Source organism: Octopus sinensis, linkage group LG15 (genome assembly GCF_006345805.1).
Source record: "Octopus sinensis linkage group LG15, ASM634580v1, whole genome shotgun sequence".
In the NCBI taxonomy this organism is placed as follows: Eukaryota; Metazoa; Mollusca; class Cephalopoda; order Octopoda; family Octopodidae; genus Octopus; species Octopus sinensis.
This window is the reverse complement of record NC_043011.1, coordinates 4,909,929-4,932,428: the sequence shown is the minus strand read 5'-3', so window position 1 is coordinate 4,932,428 and position 22,500 is coordinate 4,909,929. Positions and strand designations below refer to the sequence as shown.

At 39.2% G+C, this 22,500-nt stretch overlaps 1 protein-coding gene and 1 pseudogene across 2 annotated transcripts in view; one reads left to right on the top strand and one right to left on the bottom strand.

Moving 5' to 3' along the window:
• The window catches only part of LOC115219772 (neurotensin receptor type 1), a 69,503-nt gene that overhangs the window by 28,093 nt on the left and 18,910 nt on the right, over window positions 1-22,500 (bottom strand). The window lies entirely within an intron of this gene.
• LOC115220087 lies at window positions 20,224-20,342 on the top strand (annotated as a pseudogene).

Here is a 22,500-nt window from a genome sequence, read left to right as displayed (position 1 = left end):
TATAATATATATTATATATATATATATATATATATAAAGGCTTACACATATGTATATATATATATATATATATATAATATATATATAATATATATATATATATATATATATATAGGGAGAGCTTACGAAAAAAACAAAGACGAAGACAGGTGGTGTATAAAACCAGATGTATTTGTATAACGCTCAGGAATAGAAAAAGTCTTTTACGTTTCGAGCCTACGCTCTTCAACAGAAAGGGACACAGAAAAAACAAGGAGAGAAAAAAATGTGTGTATTGGCTAATGATCTGTCATATATATATATATATATATATATAATATATATATTATATATATATATATATATATATATATATAAATAAATGCGCCCATTTTAAGGCCTAGCCAGGCTCATAGATCCGGTTTCTGTGGCGTATGTGTTCGCCAGCTGGACGGGACGCCAGTCCATCGCAGTGTTACTCACTTTTGCCACCTGAGTGGACTAGAGCAACGTGAAATGAAGTGTTTTGCTCAAGAACGCGACGCGTCGCCCTGCCCAGGAATCGAAACCACAATCTTACGTTCCTGGTGCTGACACTCTAACCACTAAGCCACGCGCCTCCACACACACATACACACACAAACACACATACACACACTCACACACACACACACACACACACACACACACACACACACACATATATATAGGCGCAGGCGTGTCTGTGTGGTAAGAAGTTTACTTACTAACCAAATGTTGCGGGTTCAGACCCACTGCGTCGCACCTTGGGCAAGTGTCTTCCACTATAGCCTCGGGCTGACCAAAACCTTGCGAGTGGATATTTGTAGACGGAAACTGAAAAGATCCTGTCGCGCGCGCGCACGGTGCCTTTGTGTTTGTGTTTAACTTCATCACCGCTTGACAATTAGTGTTGGTATGTTTATGTCCCGTAAGCTAGCGGTTCAGCAAAAGGATCCGATAGAATAACTACCAGGTTTAAAAAGAAAATAAGTTCTGGGATCGACAAAAATTTCTCAAGGCGCTGCCCCAACATGGCCGCAGTTTAATGACTGAAACAGGTAAAAGGTAAAAGATACATATATAGAGAGAGAGTTGGAGGGAAGAGAGAGGAGAGAAAGAGACAACGGTTTCTTAATCGCTCTTCCACGATATTTCTATGGACCTTATAGTAACAGAGTTCTTTACACAATGCAGATTTATAACAAACAACGTGAGCCTTTTAAGGATCTACGCGCCAAAATATTCAATATACTAAAATGATTGTCAATATTTTGTCCCTTTGCGTAGGGTTTCATGTAGCGTCGTATCTTCATCAGCAAGGAAAAGAACTTCGGATCTCATTTTAGATTTGCCCTACTCCGAGGGATCAAATCTTGGATGTGAAACTTTCCTTGGGAAATAAATGACAAATAGAAAATACGGACACAATCATAGAACATGAACTATGAAACTGTAGTCAGGTTCTCGTGTATCTGTACATTTGGTCTGAAAATATGTATATGCATATTTGGTTCTAAATAAGAAAGATCTGTTCGTTTACAGAGACTCAATGTTTTCTACGCATAATGCACATCTATAAAGCCAGCAATTTCGTGGGTGGCGGTAAGTCGATTAAACCAACCCCAGTGTTCAACAGGTATTTATTTTATCGACCCCCCCCCCAAAAAAAAAAAAACATGAAAGGTTAAGTCGACGTCGGCGGAATTTGAACTCAGGACGTAGAGACGGATGAATTGCCGCTAAGCATTTTATCCGCCGTGCCAACGATCCTGTTTGCTCGCCGCCTAAATGTTTTCTTCAATTTTGCCTTAAATGTAAATCCATAATATTGTAGCCTAATAAACATATAACGACATATGCTCTCTATCTATCTATCTATCTATCTATCTATCTATCTATCTATCTATCTATCTATCTCTATCTCCCTCTCTCTCTCTCACTCGTTCACTCTCTCTCTCCCCTCTCCCTCTCTCACATACACTCTCAAACACATACATAGATATATACGCACAAGTAGACACATATACCTGATATTTGCGTGTGTGTGTGTGTGTGTGCATCTTTCTTTTGTGTTTGTATGTACATGTGTATGAACGCCGCTATGTATGTATGTATACACACATACACACACACACACACACACACACACAAACACACATATATACACACAAATATATCCATGTTTTTTTTATCAAACAACGCAATTCAGCTAACTAGCCATTCGATAAACAGATATCGATAAAACAAAATGCCCAACTAAAATAAATAAATGCCGAAATAAATGATGGCGTCCATATATATATACTTTTGAAAGGAATGTCAGTGTATGATGTCTGCAGATTCAACAAGTGAAGCCAGTAAACAAATGATGAGAAAAGCAAGAGTCATTACACATTATAGGCGCAGAAGTGCTTACCAACCACATGGTTCCGGGTTCAGTCCCACTGCGTGGCGCCTTGGGCAAGTGTTTCCTACTATAGTCTCGGGCCGACCAAAGCCTTGTGAGTGGATTTGGTAGACAGAAACTGAAAGAAGCCTGTCGTATATATGTATATATATATATATATATATATATACTAGCAGTATCGCCCGGCGTTGCTCGGGTTGTAAGGGAAATAACTATATAAGCATTTTTAGAGAGTTATAGCCAAAAAATAGCAAAAAAATGCATTAAAAATTGAAAAAAAATTAAGGTAAATTTTTTTTTAAATCGTTGATACATCGTAGATATTTTTAGAGAGTTACTTCCCTTATATAAAAGCGAAAAAAATGCATCAAAATGGAAAAATATGATGGTAAATTTTTTTAAAATCGTAGACTCATCGTAGACGCGCGCTAATACCCAGAAGGGCTCGTTTGTTATTCTGGGTAACTTTCTGTAAAATTATTAAAATTTTGTTCAAACATCGCTATAGAAAAAGGGTTATTAGCTAATATTCAATTGGGTATACAACAAAATTTTACGATAGAATTTGTTATTCTGGGTAACTTTCTGTAAAATTATTAAAATTTTGTTCAAACATCGCTATAGAAAATGGGTTATTAGCTAATATTCAATTGGGTATACAACAAAATTTTACGATAGAATTTGTTATTCTGGGTAACTTTCTGATACCCATAATAATATTTATGGCAAAATAGGCCTTAATTTCATTTAAGGTTGTGGGAAATAACAAACTATCCTTTCTTTCGGTTTGTTTACGTTTAGCGTAATGATTTCAAATAGGCTCATTCGAAAAAGTAAATAGAAATAGTCTAAGGCTTTACTCTTCTGGGAAAGTCTGTGGCTTGGTCCAGTTTCTCCAGAAAACTCACCGAAAGAAACAGTTTTTAAATTTTCACTCCATTCAGGTACCAATTCGTTTTCTTTATCGCTGTCGGATTCACTGTTTTCACTTTAATAGCTGCAAACTTGCAAAGACAAAGGAGGAGAAGGGTGATAGCGTCAGTGAAACAATTCGCTCCCTTTGTGTGTGTGTGCGTTTGCGTGTGGTGTAAACCACATTAAGAAAAACATTTGACATACACACCAGAATGTGAGTTTTCTGTAAATTTTGCTTAATTGGAGTTTAAATTTTAAAAACTGGACCTGGCATGACGCGATGCATTCTACTCTTAAAATTGCTAGGTAAATTGTAATTGAAGAAATGCTATATTTTAGATTTCTATAACTCCCAAAGGGAGGCAGATAAAATCTGCCTTTTATAATAAGAGATATATATCTCTTATTATAAAAGGCAGATTTTATCTGCCTCCCTTTGGGAGTTATACAAATCTACAATATAGGATTTCTTCAATTACAATTTACCTAGCATTTTTGAGAGTACAATGCATCGCGTCATGCCAGGTCCAGTTTTTAAAATTTAAACTCCAATTAAGCAAAATTTACAGAAAACTCACATTCTGGTGTGTGTGTCAAATGCTTTTCTTAGTCTGGTTTACACCACGCGCAAACGCACACACACAGTGGGCAACGAATGAAATGAAAGTAAATAGCGACAGAGTGATTTGAGGAAGACTAAACTGAAAGTATTCTGTCTATGACGCTGATAGATACATGAGTAAAATGTATGGGAAGCTAAGAGCTAAGAGTGAGTGAAAATAGCGAGAGAGAGAGTGATTTGAGGAAGACTTTCATTAAATAACCGTAGTGGCTTGTGTTAGTAATAAAGTAAACATACACTCATACATACATACATACATACATACATACATACATACATACATACATACATACACACACACACACACATACACACACACACATACATACACACACATACATACACACATACATACATACATACATACATACATACATACATATACATACATACATACATACATATACATACATACATACACACACACACATACACACACACACAGTATTGAAGCTTGAGAACAATCAGATACATTTGCAACACATCTGTTGAAAATATTATTGTTCACACACATACATATACATATATACATACAGACAGACAGACAGATAGACACACACACACACACACACACATGATCCAGCATGGCCACAACCTCAAGGCTGAAACATATAAAAGAATAACAGAATATAAGTGTGTGCAAAGTACAAGAAATATTAATGCAGTATATGGGGATTGGACAATAAGCGTAAGGCAGTGTCAATGGTGGTTCCAGAAATCCCGAGCCATAAACTACAGCCTAGAAGACGAGCCTCATCCTGAAAGATCTGTAGAACTCGACAAGGACATCCTGAAAACCCTGGTGGAACAAAATCTCATCGTAACTGTTGAGGAACTAGCAGAGAAGCTTGGATTTGGTCATTCAACCATTCATTGAGACCTGTGTGCTATCGGAAAAGTCAGCAAATTGGGTCAATGGGTTCCTCAAGAACTTTCCGAGTCTAATTGCATGCAGAGAGTGAATGTATGCTTTTCTTTGCTGTTACATCTCACCACTACTGCGCTATGTATATCTATATATATAAAACTGTAGTTGTGTGAGTGTCTGTCCCCTTCGATTTAGATTCCTAACTACTCCCACATTTTGCGGTGCAGTTTAACCAAATTCGGGTAGCTTATAGTCGTGATTCATATCGAGCCCGTCTGAATATTAGCGCGCGTCTACGATGAGTCTACGATGAGTCTACGATTTTAAAAATAATTTAACATCATTTTTTATTCCATTTTAATGCATAATTTTTCGTGTGTCGATGGCGGCGGAGTTGGCGTCCACGCTCACACCTGCACCTGTGGGGAAGGGAGTGTAAGGAAATCAACGTCGTAATGCGTTGTCAAGGAGACCAGTGTTCTTTTAGAACAACGACTTCATGGCTTGAAGACACCAAAACAGAAATGGCTAAGAAAGCGTCTACATGAGTCTACGATTTAAAAAAAAATTACCATCGTTTTTTTTCCATTTTAATGCATTTTTTCGCTATTATATAAGGGAAGTAACTCTCTAAAAATGTCTACGATGAGTCAACGATTTAAAAAAAAATTTACCATCATATTTTTTCCATTTTTAATGCATTTTTTGCTATTTTTTTGCTATAACTCTCTAAAAATGCTTATATAGTTATTTCCCTTACAAACCCGAGCAACGCCGGGCGATACTGCTAGTATATATATATATATAACGGGAAGCTTTATGAAAATAGACAAAAGACGAAGGCAGGTGGAAAACAAACGAACAATTGTATTAGTATGGCGCTCAGGAAATATATATATATATATATATATGGATGTGTGTGTTTGTGTGTCTGTGTGCTTGACAACCGATGCTGGTGTGTTTACGTCCCGTAACGTATCGGTTCGGCAAAAAGAGACCGATAAATTAAGTACTAGGCTTAGAAAGAGTAAGTCCTGTGGGTCGATTTGATTCTACTAAAGGTGGTGCTCCAGCATGGCAAAAGTCAAATATGACTGAAACAAGTAAAAGGATAAAAGAAACGAAAAGAAAGAACATGCACGCGCACAACACATATATCATCGTTATCGTCGTCATAATCATCATCATCGGTATTCTTATCGTCGTGGTGGCGATGGTAGCGGCGGTGGCGGTGGTCGTTGTTGTCATCATCATCGTTATTGTTATTATCATCATCTTAATCGTTGTAGTCGTCGTCGTCTTCATGAACATCACAGCTTCGTTGTCAGCATCCCCTTCCTTATCATCATCCCGGTCGTCGTCGTCATCATCCGCCGCCACCACAATCATCATCGTCGTCACGCTATGGTTGTTGTGACCGTTGTGACTGTCGTGGTCGTCGTAGTCGCCGTCGTCGCCGTCATCGTAGTCGCCATCGTCGTGGTCGCCGTCGTCGTGGTCGTCGTGGTCGCCGTGGTCGTCGTAGTCGCCATCGTCCTGGTCGCCGTGGTCGTGGTCGTCGTGGTCACCGTGGTCGTCGTAGTCGCCGTCGTCGTGGTCGCCGTCGTCGTCGTCGTGGTTTCGTAGACGTTCGTCATCAGAGGAATGGAATGGGATGATGGTGATAATAAAGTTTTTAAACTTCCACCAGTCAGCTTATCTGCTCTGGCTGCTAAGCAAGTTGATATATAACAGCAACTAACTGTAGTCGCTGACTATCAACTTCAGTGTTCCTCTCTCATCCATCATTAAACATGACACAGCCTCTTCTCTTTGAGTGGCCTAGTGCAGGGAGAGATAGGTAGGTAGATAAATATATAAGGATGGGCAGGGATGGAAAGAGAGAAAGAAAGAGAGAGAGGGGGGTACTGGGGGTATTTCCCATGGCATTCATTAAAAATATATGAAACAGCATGTCTTCAAAGTCTTTTAATATCTTTATTATCGTGAGAAGGATTTAAGTGTTTTTATCATTAGTGATGTCACTCTAAACTGCCAAGCGGGAGCGAATTAGTTATAAACGATTACTTCACTAGCAATTAAGCAATCGCTAAGCAATCCTATTTTCTATAGCCAATTAATGTACAATCCTTTATCCTAATGTACCCAGTGATTCATTCATTACTCCTTCAGCTTGCACGGCGAAAGCTATGCCTCGCTGAAGAGGTTATAATAAAGCCTAAACAGTCAGGCGCTGTGTAGCTCGTTTTTGTCATGAAAACAAATAAATAGTATGAAAGCGCCGAATAATCATTGCTAATTTGGGATTTGGTTGGTTTGGCTGCCAGCATTTCAAAAATTAGAAACAGGATTTGGAAGCTGTCATACTGTGCGTGTCTGCACCTGGAAATAGCACGTGTTGTCAATATCTGTAAACAACATGTGCTTTGTGGTTTGAACCATTCAATATACATTCAATGCGATAATAGAAACTTAAAAGATTTATCCAAAAAAAGTGTTATTTAGCTGTTATTTTTAGCACACTTCACAACCACCTCAATGACAAAAAGAAACGAGTAAACAAGTAGTTTTAAGCATTCAATGTGCATTTAATGCAAATGCAATGAACAACATGTTGTATTCGATAAACACATTACAATGTTTCCCCCAAAATTGTTTCAATACAATGTGAGGTATATTTGCCATCTCAATATGGCTAACCACTAGTGGTTAGCCATATTGAGATGGCAAATATACCTCACATTGTCGTGCAGTTACTGTTTATACCTCGTTCAGAGATTTACTATTGCTTGTATACACTTTTTCAAGATCAGTGACGAAAAGTTACTGGAAAAAGGATATAAATATTTGCATTGGGACTCCTTTCATCGAAAACCGGTGATTGTCGTACACTGATGATGGGTCAAGACCCAGAAACTGCAGTCCGTGCGTATCACTTAGGTTGACGAGGGAAGGATGACCTCCCTTTGCAAATACCGATAGGGCACAGAAAGTGTGCCTATAACCAGCTGGAGGAGAGGTTCTCCTGGGGCTACAAGCTACAGTAACACCCACCCTTAGTGGTTAGCCATATTGAGATGGCAAATATCCCTCACATTGTCGTCAGTTACTGTCTATACCTCGTTCAGAGATTTATTATTGTTTCAATACAGTTTTAACAAAAAGATTTGGAAGAAGTAGATGAAAGTTCTCCGGTAATTTTCTTTCGTGTAAATAAATGTTTTTGTTAATTTAAAAGGTTTATCCAAAAACCGTTATTTAACTATTATTTTTAGCACGCCTCACAACTCCCTCAATGACAGAAAAAAATACAAAGAAACGTGTAGTTCTTAGTATTCAATATGCATTTAATGCGAATGCGATGAACAACACGTTACAAATTAAATATTTTTTTTAAATCAAACATTTTGTTGACCATTTCATAAATTCACATGTTCAATTGTAAACATACAGGTAAAGCAATTGGTTTCAATCTATTTGTCAACGCGTGCTTTCTCGCAGACAAAGGAGTTCTCATGTTCCGCTTGTTACTATGGACAAAACGGGAAATTATATGACATTAAGATAAATACAGGTGTATCAAATAATATAAAACATAAATACTTGATCTGCTGAAGCTATCACCACCACTAGAAGATGTATCATGATTACCAAATAGCAGCACCATACGAGAAGCGGAAACAATCTCAAAAATCAAATATTTCCTAAAATTGTTACGCTATTAGGGAAAGTGCATGATTAAAATCTGGAGATGAGAGGATGGTCGTCGACACGTGTTTCTGACTCAAAGGGCATCATCTGTATGGCAATTGCCCAACCTTATCTCTAGTAGCCAAGGAATTTACACTTATACAAAACTAACTCTATCTCTATTTGAAGTGGGATATTGCGATGAGAATTGAACTCTTCAGGCTTTTTCTATCTGGTGCTAACAACTTTAACGTGTCGACCTAGTTTGACCTTTACTGCTACACATGTACCAACTGGGCCTTCTGCCCTGCGCCACAAGTTTGATTCACTTCCTTTCGCACCTCTATGATAACTTTGAGGTCACATGGGTTCATCAGAACCAGGATGTCCATGCAAACTCCACCACTCCACATGTTGCAGATCACCTCTGTACATAACACGTATCCGTACTGGCACACAAGCGTGGCGAAAAAGTAAGGGTCTCTATCTGAGTTCTTCGGATACACTGAGACCTGTGCACAATGTGTCCTCCCTTTAATTAAGACGGATGGGTGAGATTTGAGAAAGCTTTGATAGCTATTTCTAAGAATGCAATTAGGTACATGCTCTCTTCTGGAACCTCCATGATAACTTTGTGGTCACATGGGTTCATCAAAACCAGGATGTCCATGCAAACTCCACCACACCACATGTTACAGATCACCTCTGCACATAACACGTATCCGTACTGGCGCACAAGCGTGGCGAAAAAGTAAGGGTCTACGTAGCGTGGCGAAAAAGTGAGGGTCTCTATCTGAGTTCTTCGGATACACTGAGACCCGTGCACAATGTGTCCTCTCTTTAATTAAGACGGATGGGTGAGATTTGAGAAAGCTTTGATAGCTATTTCTAAGAATGCAATTAGGCACATGCTCTCTTCTGGTTTGTGCGCTCTGGCATGATGCTACAACTTGTCGCACACAAAAGTGTACCGCGTTATGAACGTTTGATTATGAGTTTTTTGAAGTTATACTAATGACAAATGCCGGAAATATTTGCTCGATATGTAATCATCAATGCTCAGTGCAGTACTCAGATTTCCGTTACTCTTTTCTTCAATTCGTATTTTATAGAGCAGCGATCGGCAACATTTTTGTGATGGCCCACTTCTGATTTTTTGACATTCATCCACGGCCGATACGTGCCTCATATCTTAGATATAAAATTATCCCCATGCATCTATCTCTCATTTCCTTGACTATTAATTCTTAAATAAGCAGCATTAAACAAATTGTGGCATAAACAACTATATAGAAACAGTAAAATACTTTACTACCTACTTTGAAGAATTAACTTTGAAGAATTCTTAGTAAGGTTTCGATGCCCACTGAGAACATTTCTGTAACCGATCCCTGCTACAGAGTTAACAGCAAGCTAACATAATATAGCGAACAATTAAACAATTGAAATTCCACCAGTAATTAGGAAAGTAATTAGCTTTAATGATAATTCTTGTTAACGAAACAAGGGAAAATTTATATAGATTAAGGATATGCAAAGGGAGTGTGTCCGAACTATGATAAAGTGTGCGTTAATTTACTGAAGTAAATAGATTTTAATAGATTAAAATTACATTTCCAGTTATGAGAAAAGTATTAAGGTATCCAAGATGATGACGCTGGACATGGTTTCGGTCCTATTAGTCTTAGAATAAGTGAAAGTATATAGCTTGTGGAGGCGCAATGGCCCAGTGGTTAGGGCAGCGGTCTCGCGGTCGTAGGATCGCGGTTTCGATTCCCAGACCGGGCGTTGTGAGTGTTTATTGAGCGAAAACACCTTAAAAGCTCCACGAAGCTCCGGCAGGGGGTGGTGATCCCTGCTGTACTCTTTCGCCACTCTTTCTTTCACTCTTTCTTCTGTTGGCCTGCTCGCTTAGCCAGCGGGGTGGCGTCATTCGGAGGCTAAAACAATGCGAACGCATTGTGACCAGCGATGTGTAACAACATCTGATGGTCTGGTCGGTCACGTGATCACGTGATATAGCTTGTACGTGAAAATAATTCCTTGATATAGCAATTTGAAATGGTATTAAAAAATTTCCTATGAATACCTTCGGCCTGAGGAACGTACAGGTTGACAAAGTGAGTCAAACTATAGTACGGTTCATCAAAGACTGTAAGTTTGAGAAAAGCTTTCTTTGCGTATACAAAAGAATTCCATCTGCAGTTCCTTTCCAGCAATGTTAAGTGCCTGCGTATCAACAAAATAGAGGGTGCCGAGATGGCTAAATAACGGAGAAGACGCTCCAATCTGAGTAGAGTATTCCACTCATGTATGGAGCGCAAGCAAGTGTTTGCTCGAATTACTAAAGAGATATATCCTTGATGAATGACTGGAAAGTAGCTGCCGGCGGCAAAGCTGCTATTTATGGTTTACACATAACAATATTTTCTTTATTTTTAGCGAGGTCATAAAATTCGAAGAGCAGAACAATCGAATAAAACATGATCAGTTCTTGACTGGTACTTATTTTCTCGTTCACAGTGTCATGAAAGACAAACTCGACTCCAGCAATTTTAGTTCACTCTCGATTTTGCCAGTCAAAGTTAATCTAATCTTAAACAATAATTACACAAAACTTCGTCATAAGGCCAACATTTTAAGCAAGATTTAGGCATAAAGTCACACATTTCAAGGAAAACTTGATGTGCAACACCTGGCAGATACTTATTGTTTCGATTCCCAAAATGTTTAGGGCAAAATCGACATATGAAGCTAAACTCAGGAAATAAAGTGACGTAACAAATTAGCAAAACTTGTTTCATATGATATGCTGAACTAAATCTGAAACGCCAGATTCTCTCGTAATCATAATCTTATTATAATGATGATTATGTAGCGATTTATATATATATATATGTCACCGGTAAAACCATTATTTCTATCAATCTCCCTAAGTCAATTAAACTACAATGATATCCATTAACCCTTTCTACTACAAGCACAGAGCCTGAAATTTCTTTGGAGGAGGCTAGTCGATTACATCGACCCCAGTACTTCACTGGGACTTGTTTTATCGACCCCGAAAGGGTGAAAGTCAAAGTCGACCTCGGCGGAATATGAACTCATAAGGTAAACACAGACGAAGTGATATCCAGTAATAAAAGTTTTAAGAGCAAAGCCTTCCTAAATTGTCAAGCCGAAAACCGAAATTGAACGGGATCTTTAGATCTTCAGTCTTATGTTCTCAGAGGTGAACTATTTTGGCTCGCATGGTCTCCTACCAGCAAGTGTTTTGGTACTGAGACTGATCGGCTGCAATACTTGTACACTTGTTTATGGCTGCCTTTAGCCCAACACTGATTCTGACGGTGGGATTTGAACTCAAAACGGATAAAGCCGATACGGAAACTGCCAGGCATCGACTCTCACACATAACGCTAATACACTGCTAAAACGAGTCAATTTGTGAAACACAATAGGATGAGCGGCAAAGTTAGCCTTAGCGGGATTTGAACTCAGATTGAGAGCCGGAACAAATAACAAATAACACAAAACATTCTATAGGATGCTGCTACACAAATTAATAATCCGTTGGCCATTATTGCCATAATATAAAAAATATTTTGCTAAAGAAAGGCAAATGAAATGAGTTAAATGATAGGAAAGGAAACCCCTTTTCCAGACAAAAAGGTGATTCAAAGGATAATTGGTTTATTTAGTTTTATACAATAGTACATCTTTTTAGGTGGCGAGCTGGCGGAAACGTTAGCACGCCGGGCGAAATGCGTAGCCGTATTTCGTCTGCCCTTACATTCTGAGTTCAAATTCCGCCGGGGTCGACTTTGCCTTTCATCCTTTCGGGGTCAATAAATTAAGTACCATTTACGCACTGGGGTCGATGTAATTGACTTAATCCGTTTGTCTGTCCTTGTTTGTCCCCTCTGTGTTTAGCCCCTTGCGGGTAGTAAAGAAATAGGTATTTCGTCTGCCGCTATGTTCTGTGTTCAAATTCCGCTGAGGTCCACTTTGCCTTTCATCCTTTCGGGGTCGATTAAATAAGTACCAGTTACGTACGGAGGTCTTGTACAGAATTGGCATCTAAAACTTTACCGGCAATAGCCGGCTGTAGTTGTAACTGGGCTTCATGTACCTTTGCATGTCGTTTTACATACATACATACATGCATACATACATACATACATACATACATACATACATACATACATACATACATACATACATACATACATGTAAGGGCACAGAAATTTAGCCCGCCCGGGGATCCAACAGCTCTAGAGCCTGTCCTTTCCAGGTCATCTCTGACCAAACAGATATCTGTTTAAAGGTGTTTCATTTGTTAACGTCCTGTCATTTTCTATATCAGAAACTACATTGTACAACATATCCTACCTTTTTCATAATGGTACATCGAAATTGAAGGAAATTTGGCTATTAGGTGTAGGACTAGCTGTGTGGTAAGTAGTTTGCTTACGAACCAAATGGTTCCGGGTTCAGTCCAACAACGTGGCACCTTGGGCAAATGTCTTCTTCTATAGCCTCGGGCCTACTAAAGCCTTGTGAATAGATTTGGTAGACGGAAACTGAAAGAAGCCCGTCGTATATATGTATCAATGAATGTGTGTGTGTATGTACTTGTGTGTGTATTTGTCCCTCCAACATCGCTTGACAACCGATGCTGGTGTGTTTACGTCCCCGTAACTTAGCGGTTCGGCAAAAGAGACCAATACAATAAGTACTAGGCTTACAAAGAATAAGTCCTGGGGTCGATTTGCTCGACTAAAGGCGGTGCTCCAGCATGGCCACAGTCAAATGACTGAAACAAGTAAAGAGTATTATTTCGACTAGTTTCCAGCGATCGTGAAGAGGCTCCGGCGTTGGCTCCATGCCCAACTCATTGGTTTATCTCAAAATAATATCGAAATGCAGTAAAATCGATGTAATATCTGCGCCTTTCTCGAGGACATCAACATTAATGACATCACTGATATGAAATGGCTGCACTGCAAACTAAAATCGAAACCTTCCCACGAACTCAGCTTCCCTTCAAAGACGGTCGTTTCTGCCCCAACACGAAATTGATAGGTTTGATTCTTTATTGATATCATGATGCTTGTATTCATAGTTACATAAAGTTGTCTTCTCTGCTCCACTGTTGCAACCACTGTTTCTCGGCTGAGACAGATCACATACCACCACCACTCCCGACTAACTCATTGCTCCTCCTCTGGCAATCAATATCGTGTCTACTCACACTCTGGACCCAGAGCAAGCAGCACTCCTTCTTTTCAGAAAGTCAACACTCTGTAATCCCTATTTGCACGTAATTTTCCCTTGTTACTGTCGACTTGCAGTTGTCCAAGGAAAACGTTAACTATGTTGATCTAACTGTTTTTAGGGGAACCGTAACGACAATGAGCTCAGCATCTTCTTCAGGATAGGGGGCCAGACTAATATGATCTACCTTTTACCAGAGGTAAAAATGGGTTTGCGAAGGGCCAACACCTCTGCCCAGAAACAAAAAAAAATAAGCAAAGTTACTGAAGCATCGGTATTAATTCAAAACCATCAAATTCTGGGAGCGGAGAAACTTGCTTCAGTGGAACTTATGATGCAAATCTGAGAAAGTAGGGATCGAACTGGAGAGAACAGAAACGACTGCTTAGAGTCAAGAACAGTAGAGAAATGTTGACGATTGCCTACACTACATGGCGGTTGGAAGGCTTAAATAAGAAAGTATATGGTTACAGAGGCAAAAGCTACAGGATGTTTTATAAGCAAAACTACTTCTGTTTATAAAGGCAAGTCTAAATAAACTTCTATAGGTAAAATAACATTAAGATTTAAGGGTAAAACTGTCAACCTATATTATATTAGACAAGTCTAAATAAGTATAGATTTCTTATATATTTATATAAATATAACTATATAGCATGAGATTCTGTAGGCAAATGGATATAAGGTTAAATGGACAAAATGGAATGAACTAATTAGACTGCGGCCATACTTGGGTACCGACTTGAAGAATTTTTAGTCGAATGAATCGACCCCAGTACTTTTTATTAAGCCTAGTACCTATTTTATCGGTCTTGTTTGCCTAACGGCTAAGTTACAGGGGCGTAAACACATTAACACCGGTTGTCAATCAGTAGTGGGGAGACAAATGCAGACACAAAACAAACACAGACACACATATATTCGACGGACTTCTTTTAGTTTTCGTCTACCAAATCCATTCCCAAGGCTTTTGGTCTGGCTGTGACTATAGTAGAAGACATTGCCCAAGGTTCCACGCAATAGGACTGGACCCGGAACTATGTGTTGGGAAGCAAGCTTCTTGCCACACAGCCACGCCCGCAAATCTACGTATGGTTGTGTTGGTAAATCTTAACGAAGTAATGTAGACAAAGCTAGCTGAGGTTATCTAGGCGTTGCTGCGTGAGGTTATCGTGATACACAAGAATAGAAAATGTCTAGCACAAATCCTACCCCTTTACCGACAGAATCACGCCTACTCATTCAAAAGCAAGACTACAGTAGAGCTAAATTGACAGAATGAGTCAAGAGCTTATTTACTTACTCAAAATTCCCGTGAGTTCAAAATTCTTTTGCAAGTTTTTAGTAATTTCTAAGGATCACTCCTTGGAAATCACTAAAAACCTGCTTATGACAACCAACGAGAGTGAAATGTTATCGAAATATCCCTCGAATCGTCTCTTACCATTTCCTAAACGTAAAGATACAGACACATTGAGTAAACTAGTCCTAGTCTTGTCTAAAACCAACGCAGGTGAGTCACGGCTGGACTACCTCTTACAACAGGTTTGACACTTTAGGGCTAACTAGATGTTAAACAATAGCAACTGCAGCTGGTTGTAAGAAATAGGTATATTTGTGGGCAAAAGAAGGTCTTTTTTTCTTTTTCTTCGAAGTAATTACCTGAATTAAACTAGCGCTTTGTGCTAGGAAACGAGAGAAAGGCATCTCACTTTCGCTAAACGCTGGAGTGATTTGATCTAGTGCCGAAGCTGAGTACTGGTTTAACTGATCCTTGTCATTCATGAAAGAATTAGCGGCTGTGTGGTAAGAAACTTGCTTCCCAACCCATAGTTCCGAGTTCAGTCCCACTATGTGGTACCTTGGCCAAGTGTCTTCTGCTACAGCCTCGGACTGAGTGGATTTGGTCCACGGAAATTGAAAGAAGCCCGTCGTGTGTGTGTGTGTGTGTGTGTGTGTGTGTGTGTGTGTGTTGTGTGTGTGTGTGTATGTGTTTGTGTGTGCGTTTGTCCTCCACCGCTACTTGACAACCGGTGTTGACTTGTTTATGTCCCTGTAACTTAACGGTTCAGTAAAAGCGACCGATAGAATAAGCGCCAGGCTAAAAAAAAAACAATTACAGGGATCGATTCAACTAAATACTCTTCAAGGCGATGCCCCAGCATGGCCGCAGTTTAATGATTGAAACAGATAAAAGACATATCAGACGAGTCTGAATGTAAGAACCAAACATCTCTAAGATTACATTTTACCGTCTTAAAGAAAGTATGGCGGCGAAAGAACACGGGTACTTCATGATATACAAAATGATAGAACGGTCACGGCTGCATAGTCTTGGGTTGGGGCTAATCTGGGGGTAGCTGGGTAGCTAAATAACAACAACATATTTAAGATTTTCCCCACTACGTTGAAAACACCCGAACCTCGGTTAAGATAGACTCGAATCACCATCTCTGTCACGAACCTCATGATGGATGTCTAGGTATCGGCGTATCAAGTCTCTGCCCGCCTCTCATCTCATGTCAAATTTCCTCACCCATATCATTGGAACCTGATCCACTTATGTCAAGTATTCTCTTTGCACATGTTTATCCCATTCGAGCTCTCAAATCCACCTCTCTCTCTCTCTCTCTCTCTCTCTCTCTCTCTCTCTCTCTCTCTCTCTCTCTCTTTCCTTCTCTTTCTCTCTCTTTCTTTCTCTACTTTTTCTTTGAATTGCTTCTTTATTTTTATTGCTTTTACTAAACTGACTTCTGACGTTTCAAGCGAGAGAACGCAGTATAACGGGTATTAAACAGTCGAAGAAGCAGCAGAAGTTAGTAGTTGCAGTAGCAACAGTAGTAGTAGTAGTAGTAGTAGTAGTAGTAGTAGTAGTAGTAGTAGTAGTAGTCATTGATAATGAACTGCCAGACCTCTGGTCAAAGGTGACCCCGCCGCGACCTTTCCCATCGTTTTACGTCTGCTTAGACAGTATACCCAGAACTGAATTATTTCTCAAAACGGTGAAATGTAGTTTGAATGGTACACCCCTACCATAAGCATTATTTGGATATTTTCACTTTGACCGGCAGCTTTAAAAAATAATTTTTTGTAACTAAACACTTTTAAACTTCGTATACTGGTAGAATGTGTCACATAAAACATCTTTTTCTCTTGGCTTTATTGAGAAAATTCTGTAGTTTGTAAGCTATTTGTTGTTAAATTTCTCGTATTTCGGCAATTCCAACCAATCAATGATGTCTATAGAGATGAATACAATTACTGCTGTTGTTTGTCAACAAGAAGTTCATAATGTATGTTTAATGTATGTTTAATGTTTCGTATAAGTTGTGGCATCCGGTGCCGGCGACCGAGTATCGATCTATTTTATTGCATTTCAATCTGTTTCTTAAACGAAATATACACCGGCGGAACTTCTTGTAGAGTCTGCGTTGTAAGATCTACTCTAAGTTGAGTCATTTCCCTTCACTTTTCCAATTGTTGTTACAGTAATGTATGAAACAAGTGTGTGTGCCGCCAAGGACGGGCTCTTGCGTATGAGTTGCAAAAAGCCTATACAGGCTTTTATAGCAGACCTAAAATTGCTGCCCCATAAAATGGTCGCTCGGGAAGGACCATTCCTACCACCATTAACCATGCTACTGCATTGTCATTAGCTAGAAGGATAGGATCCAATGGGCTGAGTTGCGCCCTCATTGGCCACTAAAACATTACATAATATGGAATTTTTTAGTAGTAGACTAATTCTTTAGTATCAAAGGTTAAAGCTTTTCACGGAACCTCGGCTGAGCAGAAACAAGACGAACCTAGGTTTCGATACATTAATGTTTGTCTTATTTTATCTTTTATCTTCTACTAGTTTCAATCATTGGACTGCACCCAGTATTAATTTTAAGTACGATATTCATTCTATCGGTCTCTTTTACCGAACAGTTACGGGAACGTAAACAAACCACCACCTGTTATCGAGCAGTGAAGGACATACATACACACACATACATACATACAGACAGCCACACACACACATACACACATACATATGGAGATGAGTACCAATATTTCCAGGTGGTAGGCTTGAAAGGTGTAAAGAGATCCCTCCATATGAAACCATTAGTAGCCTTATTAACCAACAAATAAAGAATATTTATCCTCCAATGCGGCACTGAGCACTCATTGTCACTGTTCTATATTAGGGTGTATACATAATACATACATACATACATACATAACTACATACATAATACATACATACATAATACATAACATACATACATACATAAAGTTAAAAGAAAATGGAGAAGAAAAAAATATATAATAGATACTTGGTTCATTTTATTTGTATCACAATGGGAAAATAATGCAAAGTAAAGTGATACCTATAAGAATATGGAATACGAGGGTCCCAGCTGATACGATCAACGGAACAGCTTGCTCGTGAAATTAACGTGCAAATGGTTGAGCACTCCACAGACACGTGTACCCTAACGTAGTTCTCGAGATTCAGTGAGACACAGAGTATGACAAAGCTGGCCCTTTGAAATGCAGGTACTTCTCATTTTTGCCAGCTGAGTGGACTGAAGCAATGTGAAATAAAGTGTCTTGCTCAAGGACACAACGCGTCGCCGGGAACTGAACTCACGATCGTGAGCCGAATGCCCTGGCCCCTAAGCCGTACTAAATACACAACCGAAATAGCTACTATTAGTTTCATGCTATTATGATACTTGAACGGGCATATTTATAAAATACGCCACCTTTTTTGTAATCTGTGTTTGCTGCGTTGCGAACATGGCTAACGTCAGCAGTTTTGACTACAACATATAAATATTACTGATCGCTAGTAGCAGATATTATAGAAGCGGATCTCCATCCTTGGCCCAATGCCATATTTATCAGTTGTCGTCTTGACGTAGATCAAGCCTGATCGAGCTGACTAATACTCAAAGGCGTTCCAGTCATGTTCAGTCTGTCATTTCTTAATGTATATTAGTAACTACACTCCCCAATGTACTCTTCATTTTAGATGGAAGAATGTGATTTGAGGATGGTTTGGTTGTTAATTCACGGTCGCTCTTCGCAGAAATTGAGAGAAGAATAGAGTAAAGAGAGTGAACTTCCAGTAAATAACAGTTTAAAAATAAATCCAACAAAAATATCCCAGAAATATGTGACATAGAAATAAAGACTGCAGAGTAAGCTGTCAACGACTCATTCGCGCAACCTTTGCTTCGTCTAACGTTTTCCTTGATGGCATGGCTGCAGCTGCTATGCCTCTGATCATGGATTTGCTTGTACAGAACTAATCTAAAATTTAACGGCAAATACAACAACAACAACATCAACAACAGCTCCTTTCCCTTTATATAACAACAAATAATGACTTTAAAATGAGCATCATTTACATGAAAGGAAAAGAGGATATGTAATGAATAAACTCTTTGTACATAGTTTTATCGAGATACGAAGTGGTAAACAATTTGTTAAATATAATAAGATTTGAACGTGGATTCGATAGTGTTGGAAGTAAATAGTAATTAGTAAAAGTAATTAGGCCAACATGTTGATATGCCGTCTGTCAATGGCCTTTCTAATCTAAGCTTTCTTGAATGACAAGGATTTACATAAATAGATGGTAAGCAAATCCTGTTTTGGCAGCTATTATTAAACTGGTGAAAGATAAATTTGCTACCGATTAGAACGCATAACTATGGCAGTCAGCTCCTCGCTGGAGGAATTCAACTTAACTCTGCAAATCAAGGAAATGTGTTATCAATTAAAAGATGTTGCAACTGATTACAGCTTTGAATTATACAAGCTTGTGTCATACATTGTGTCAACCTTTTAGAGTGACGTGGTTCAAATATTATTTGCGTCCCCTTCATGAAACCAGCCACACTCTATCTTTCTACATGCAAATAATCTTGTCTTTAATAATGCTGTCCACTGTTCAAGCGTTACATATCCAAACAAGACCTTTAAGAAGAGTATTCAGCCGATATACAGATTCCGGCCCCAAAGAGCCCTTCCCCGCTAAAACACTCACAGTTCATTTTAATTTTGAGCTCACATAATGCTAGTTCTGGCCGTTAAGCCTTTAAAAACAAAGATAATCACAGTTTTGAAGTCTACTTCTCCATGCTTGCATTAGTTAGACGGAAATTTTTAAGGCTGATTTTCTACTGTCGGATACTCGTCCTGTCTCCAACTTTCGCCAGTTTCTATGCAAGGTAATATTTCCCCCATAAATAGACATATTTTCACAAAAGACTGGAAACGAGCGACACCATTTTGTATGATGGTGATGTTCTTTTACAATTGTTGAACGATGCCGAGACGCGTGCGCGCACACACACATACACACGCACATACATGCGCATATACACACATATGTGTGTGTGTATATATATATATATATATATATATATATATATGTATATATATGTGGCTTACGGCCATATCACGTTGAAAGCATCGGTTCTCATCCGATCAACGAAGTTTTGCAACATCGAGCCTCGTGAGTACTTAGATGGGTGATCGCTTGGGAAACCTAAGTGCTGTAAGCGACTCACTCTTTGTAGGCGCAGGAGTGGCTGTCTTGTAAGTAGCTTGCTTACCAACCACATGGTTCCGGGTTCGGTCCCACCGCGTGGCAACTTGGGCAAGTGTCTTCTGCTATAGCCCCGGGCCGACCAATGCCTTGTGGGTGGATTTGGTAGACGGAAACTGAAAGAAGCCCGTCGTATATATGTATGTATTTATATATATATGTGTGTATGTGTGTGTTTGTGTGTCTGTGTTTGTCCCCCCCCCCTCCCAATATCGCTTGACATCCGATGCTGGTGTGTGTACGTCCCTGTAACTTAGCGGTTCGGCAAAAAGAGACCTATAGACTAAGTACTAGGCTTACAAAGAATAAGTCCTGCGGTCGATTTGCTCGACTAAAAGGTGGTGCTCCAGCATGGCTGCAGTCAAATGACTGAAACAAGTAAAAGAATAAAAGAATATTTATACACACACACACACAACGTGAGCACATTAGTGCAAACAAGATGGACAAAATAGAACTCGAATACCAAAGGTAGAGTAATACACTTTTTATTAAAACTGCAAAATTATCACAGAACTGTTACTCAGTTTTACGTTCCCGTTCGTTGGACAGCTGTCCGGTGAACAGGGACGTGAAACTCTGAGTAACAGTTGTATGATAATTTTGAAGCTTTAATAAAATGTGTGTGTGTGTGTGTGTGTGTGTGTGTGTGTGTGTGTGTAAGATAAAACTTACTTGGAAGTGGATGCGTGGCGTTCGATCATATAATAACAAATTAATAAATAAAACATATGCATACATACATACATACATACATACATACATACATACATGTACATACCTACATCTATATGTATATAAAGTTAATCCAAACAAGAAAACACAAAAAAAAACACAACAACGCGAGGACGTGGAACAAATATAGTATTATTGGACGCTCAGGAAAGAAGGGAAGAAGGAGGGTTTAACGTTTCGAGCGGAGCTCTTCGTCGGAAACATAGGAGAAGGAAAGATCTATATGTATATATACATGCTTATATGGGTACAGGACACAAAAAAAAACGTAGAACACAACGAGAAACGAAAACATAAAAACAAAAACATGGAAACGGACTTTTTCAACAACGACAAAACAGAGTAAAAGACATACAACACAAGGAACTTTCCCCTTCTTCCGCTGCCCCTGCTTCGACTATGTATGTATGTATGTATGTATGTATGTTTACAATGGGTTGCTTTCAGTTTTTGTCTACCAAATCCATCTACAAGACTTGGGTACTGTGCAGTGGAACCGAAACCGAAACTACATGGTTACGAAGTGAACTTCTTAATCACACAGTCATGCCTAGGGTTGCAAGCTACCCTAATATGGCTTGCCCGTCTGTGCTTGCTTGGCCCTTATTAAGCAGATATCTCCGCACTTATTAACACCTATAAAATTATGTCCTTCTGTAAATGCCATTTCCCTGAAATCGTTACGCAGTTAATAAGGGGAAGTCCTTGTGTTTATTAAGACCTTTATATGTTAACCTTTCGGAGGTTGCCAGTAAGTCTATAATGCTGTCTCTCTCTGAAGTTAAGTCCTTAATAAACTGACTTCCTTGTGCCCATCAAGATCCGAAAACATCGCTATGTGAAACAACGATGTCCCTCCGCGGTTGTTGGGTTTTCAGTTAAACCAACCCTTTATCAGTGCGTGCGCAGCCCCCACTTACTCATAAGCACAATGCGCACGCACACACACACACACACACACAACACACACACACACACACACACACACATACATGCCCACAGGCACACACACACACACACAAACAATATAATCTCATCACCACCGCTACCGCCACTACCACCACTGGCCGCCGTCGCCGCACACGTTTGCAAAGAAATCCATTTAGAAAGGCATTTTAATTGAACATCAAGCTACCAGAAGATTAATTGGACTTTCTTAATTAATCCATAATTAATGTGTGGGATTTAAATTACTTGTTAATTAATGTTTATACCGTAAAAGTCTATTATCGTCTTAAAGAGCGTTAAAGCAATTTAGCTGCTGCTGCTGCTGCTGCTGCTGCCGTTATTAGTGTTACTGTTAGTAATGTAGATACTGTTGCTACCGTTGGTTTTCTACCCTTCGTAGCTATTTTGGTGGTAGCGATGACGGTGGTGGT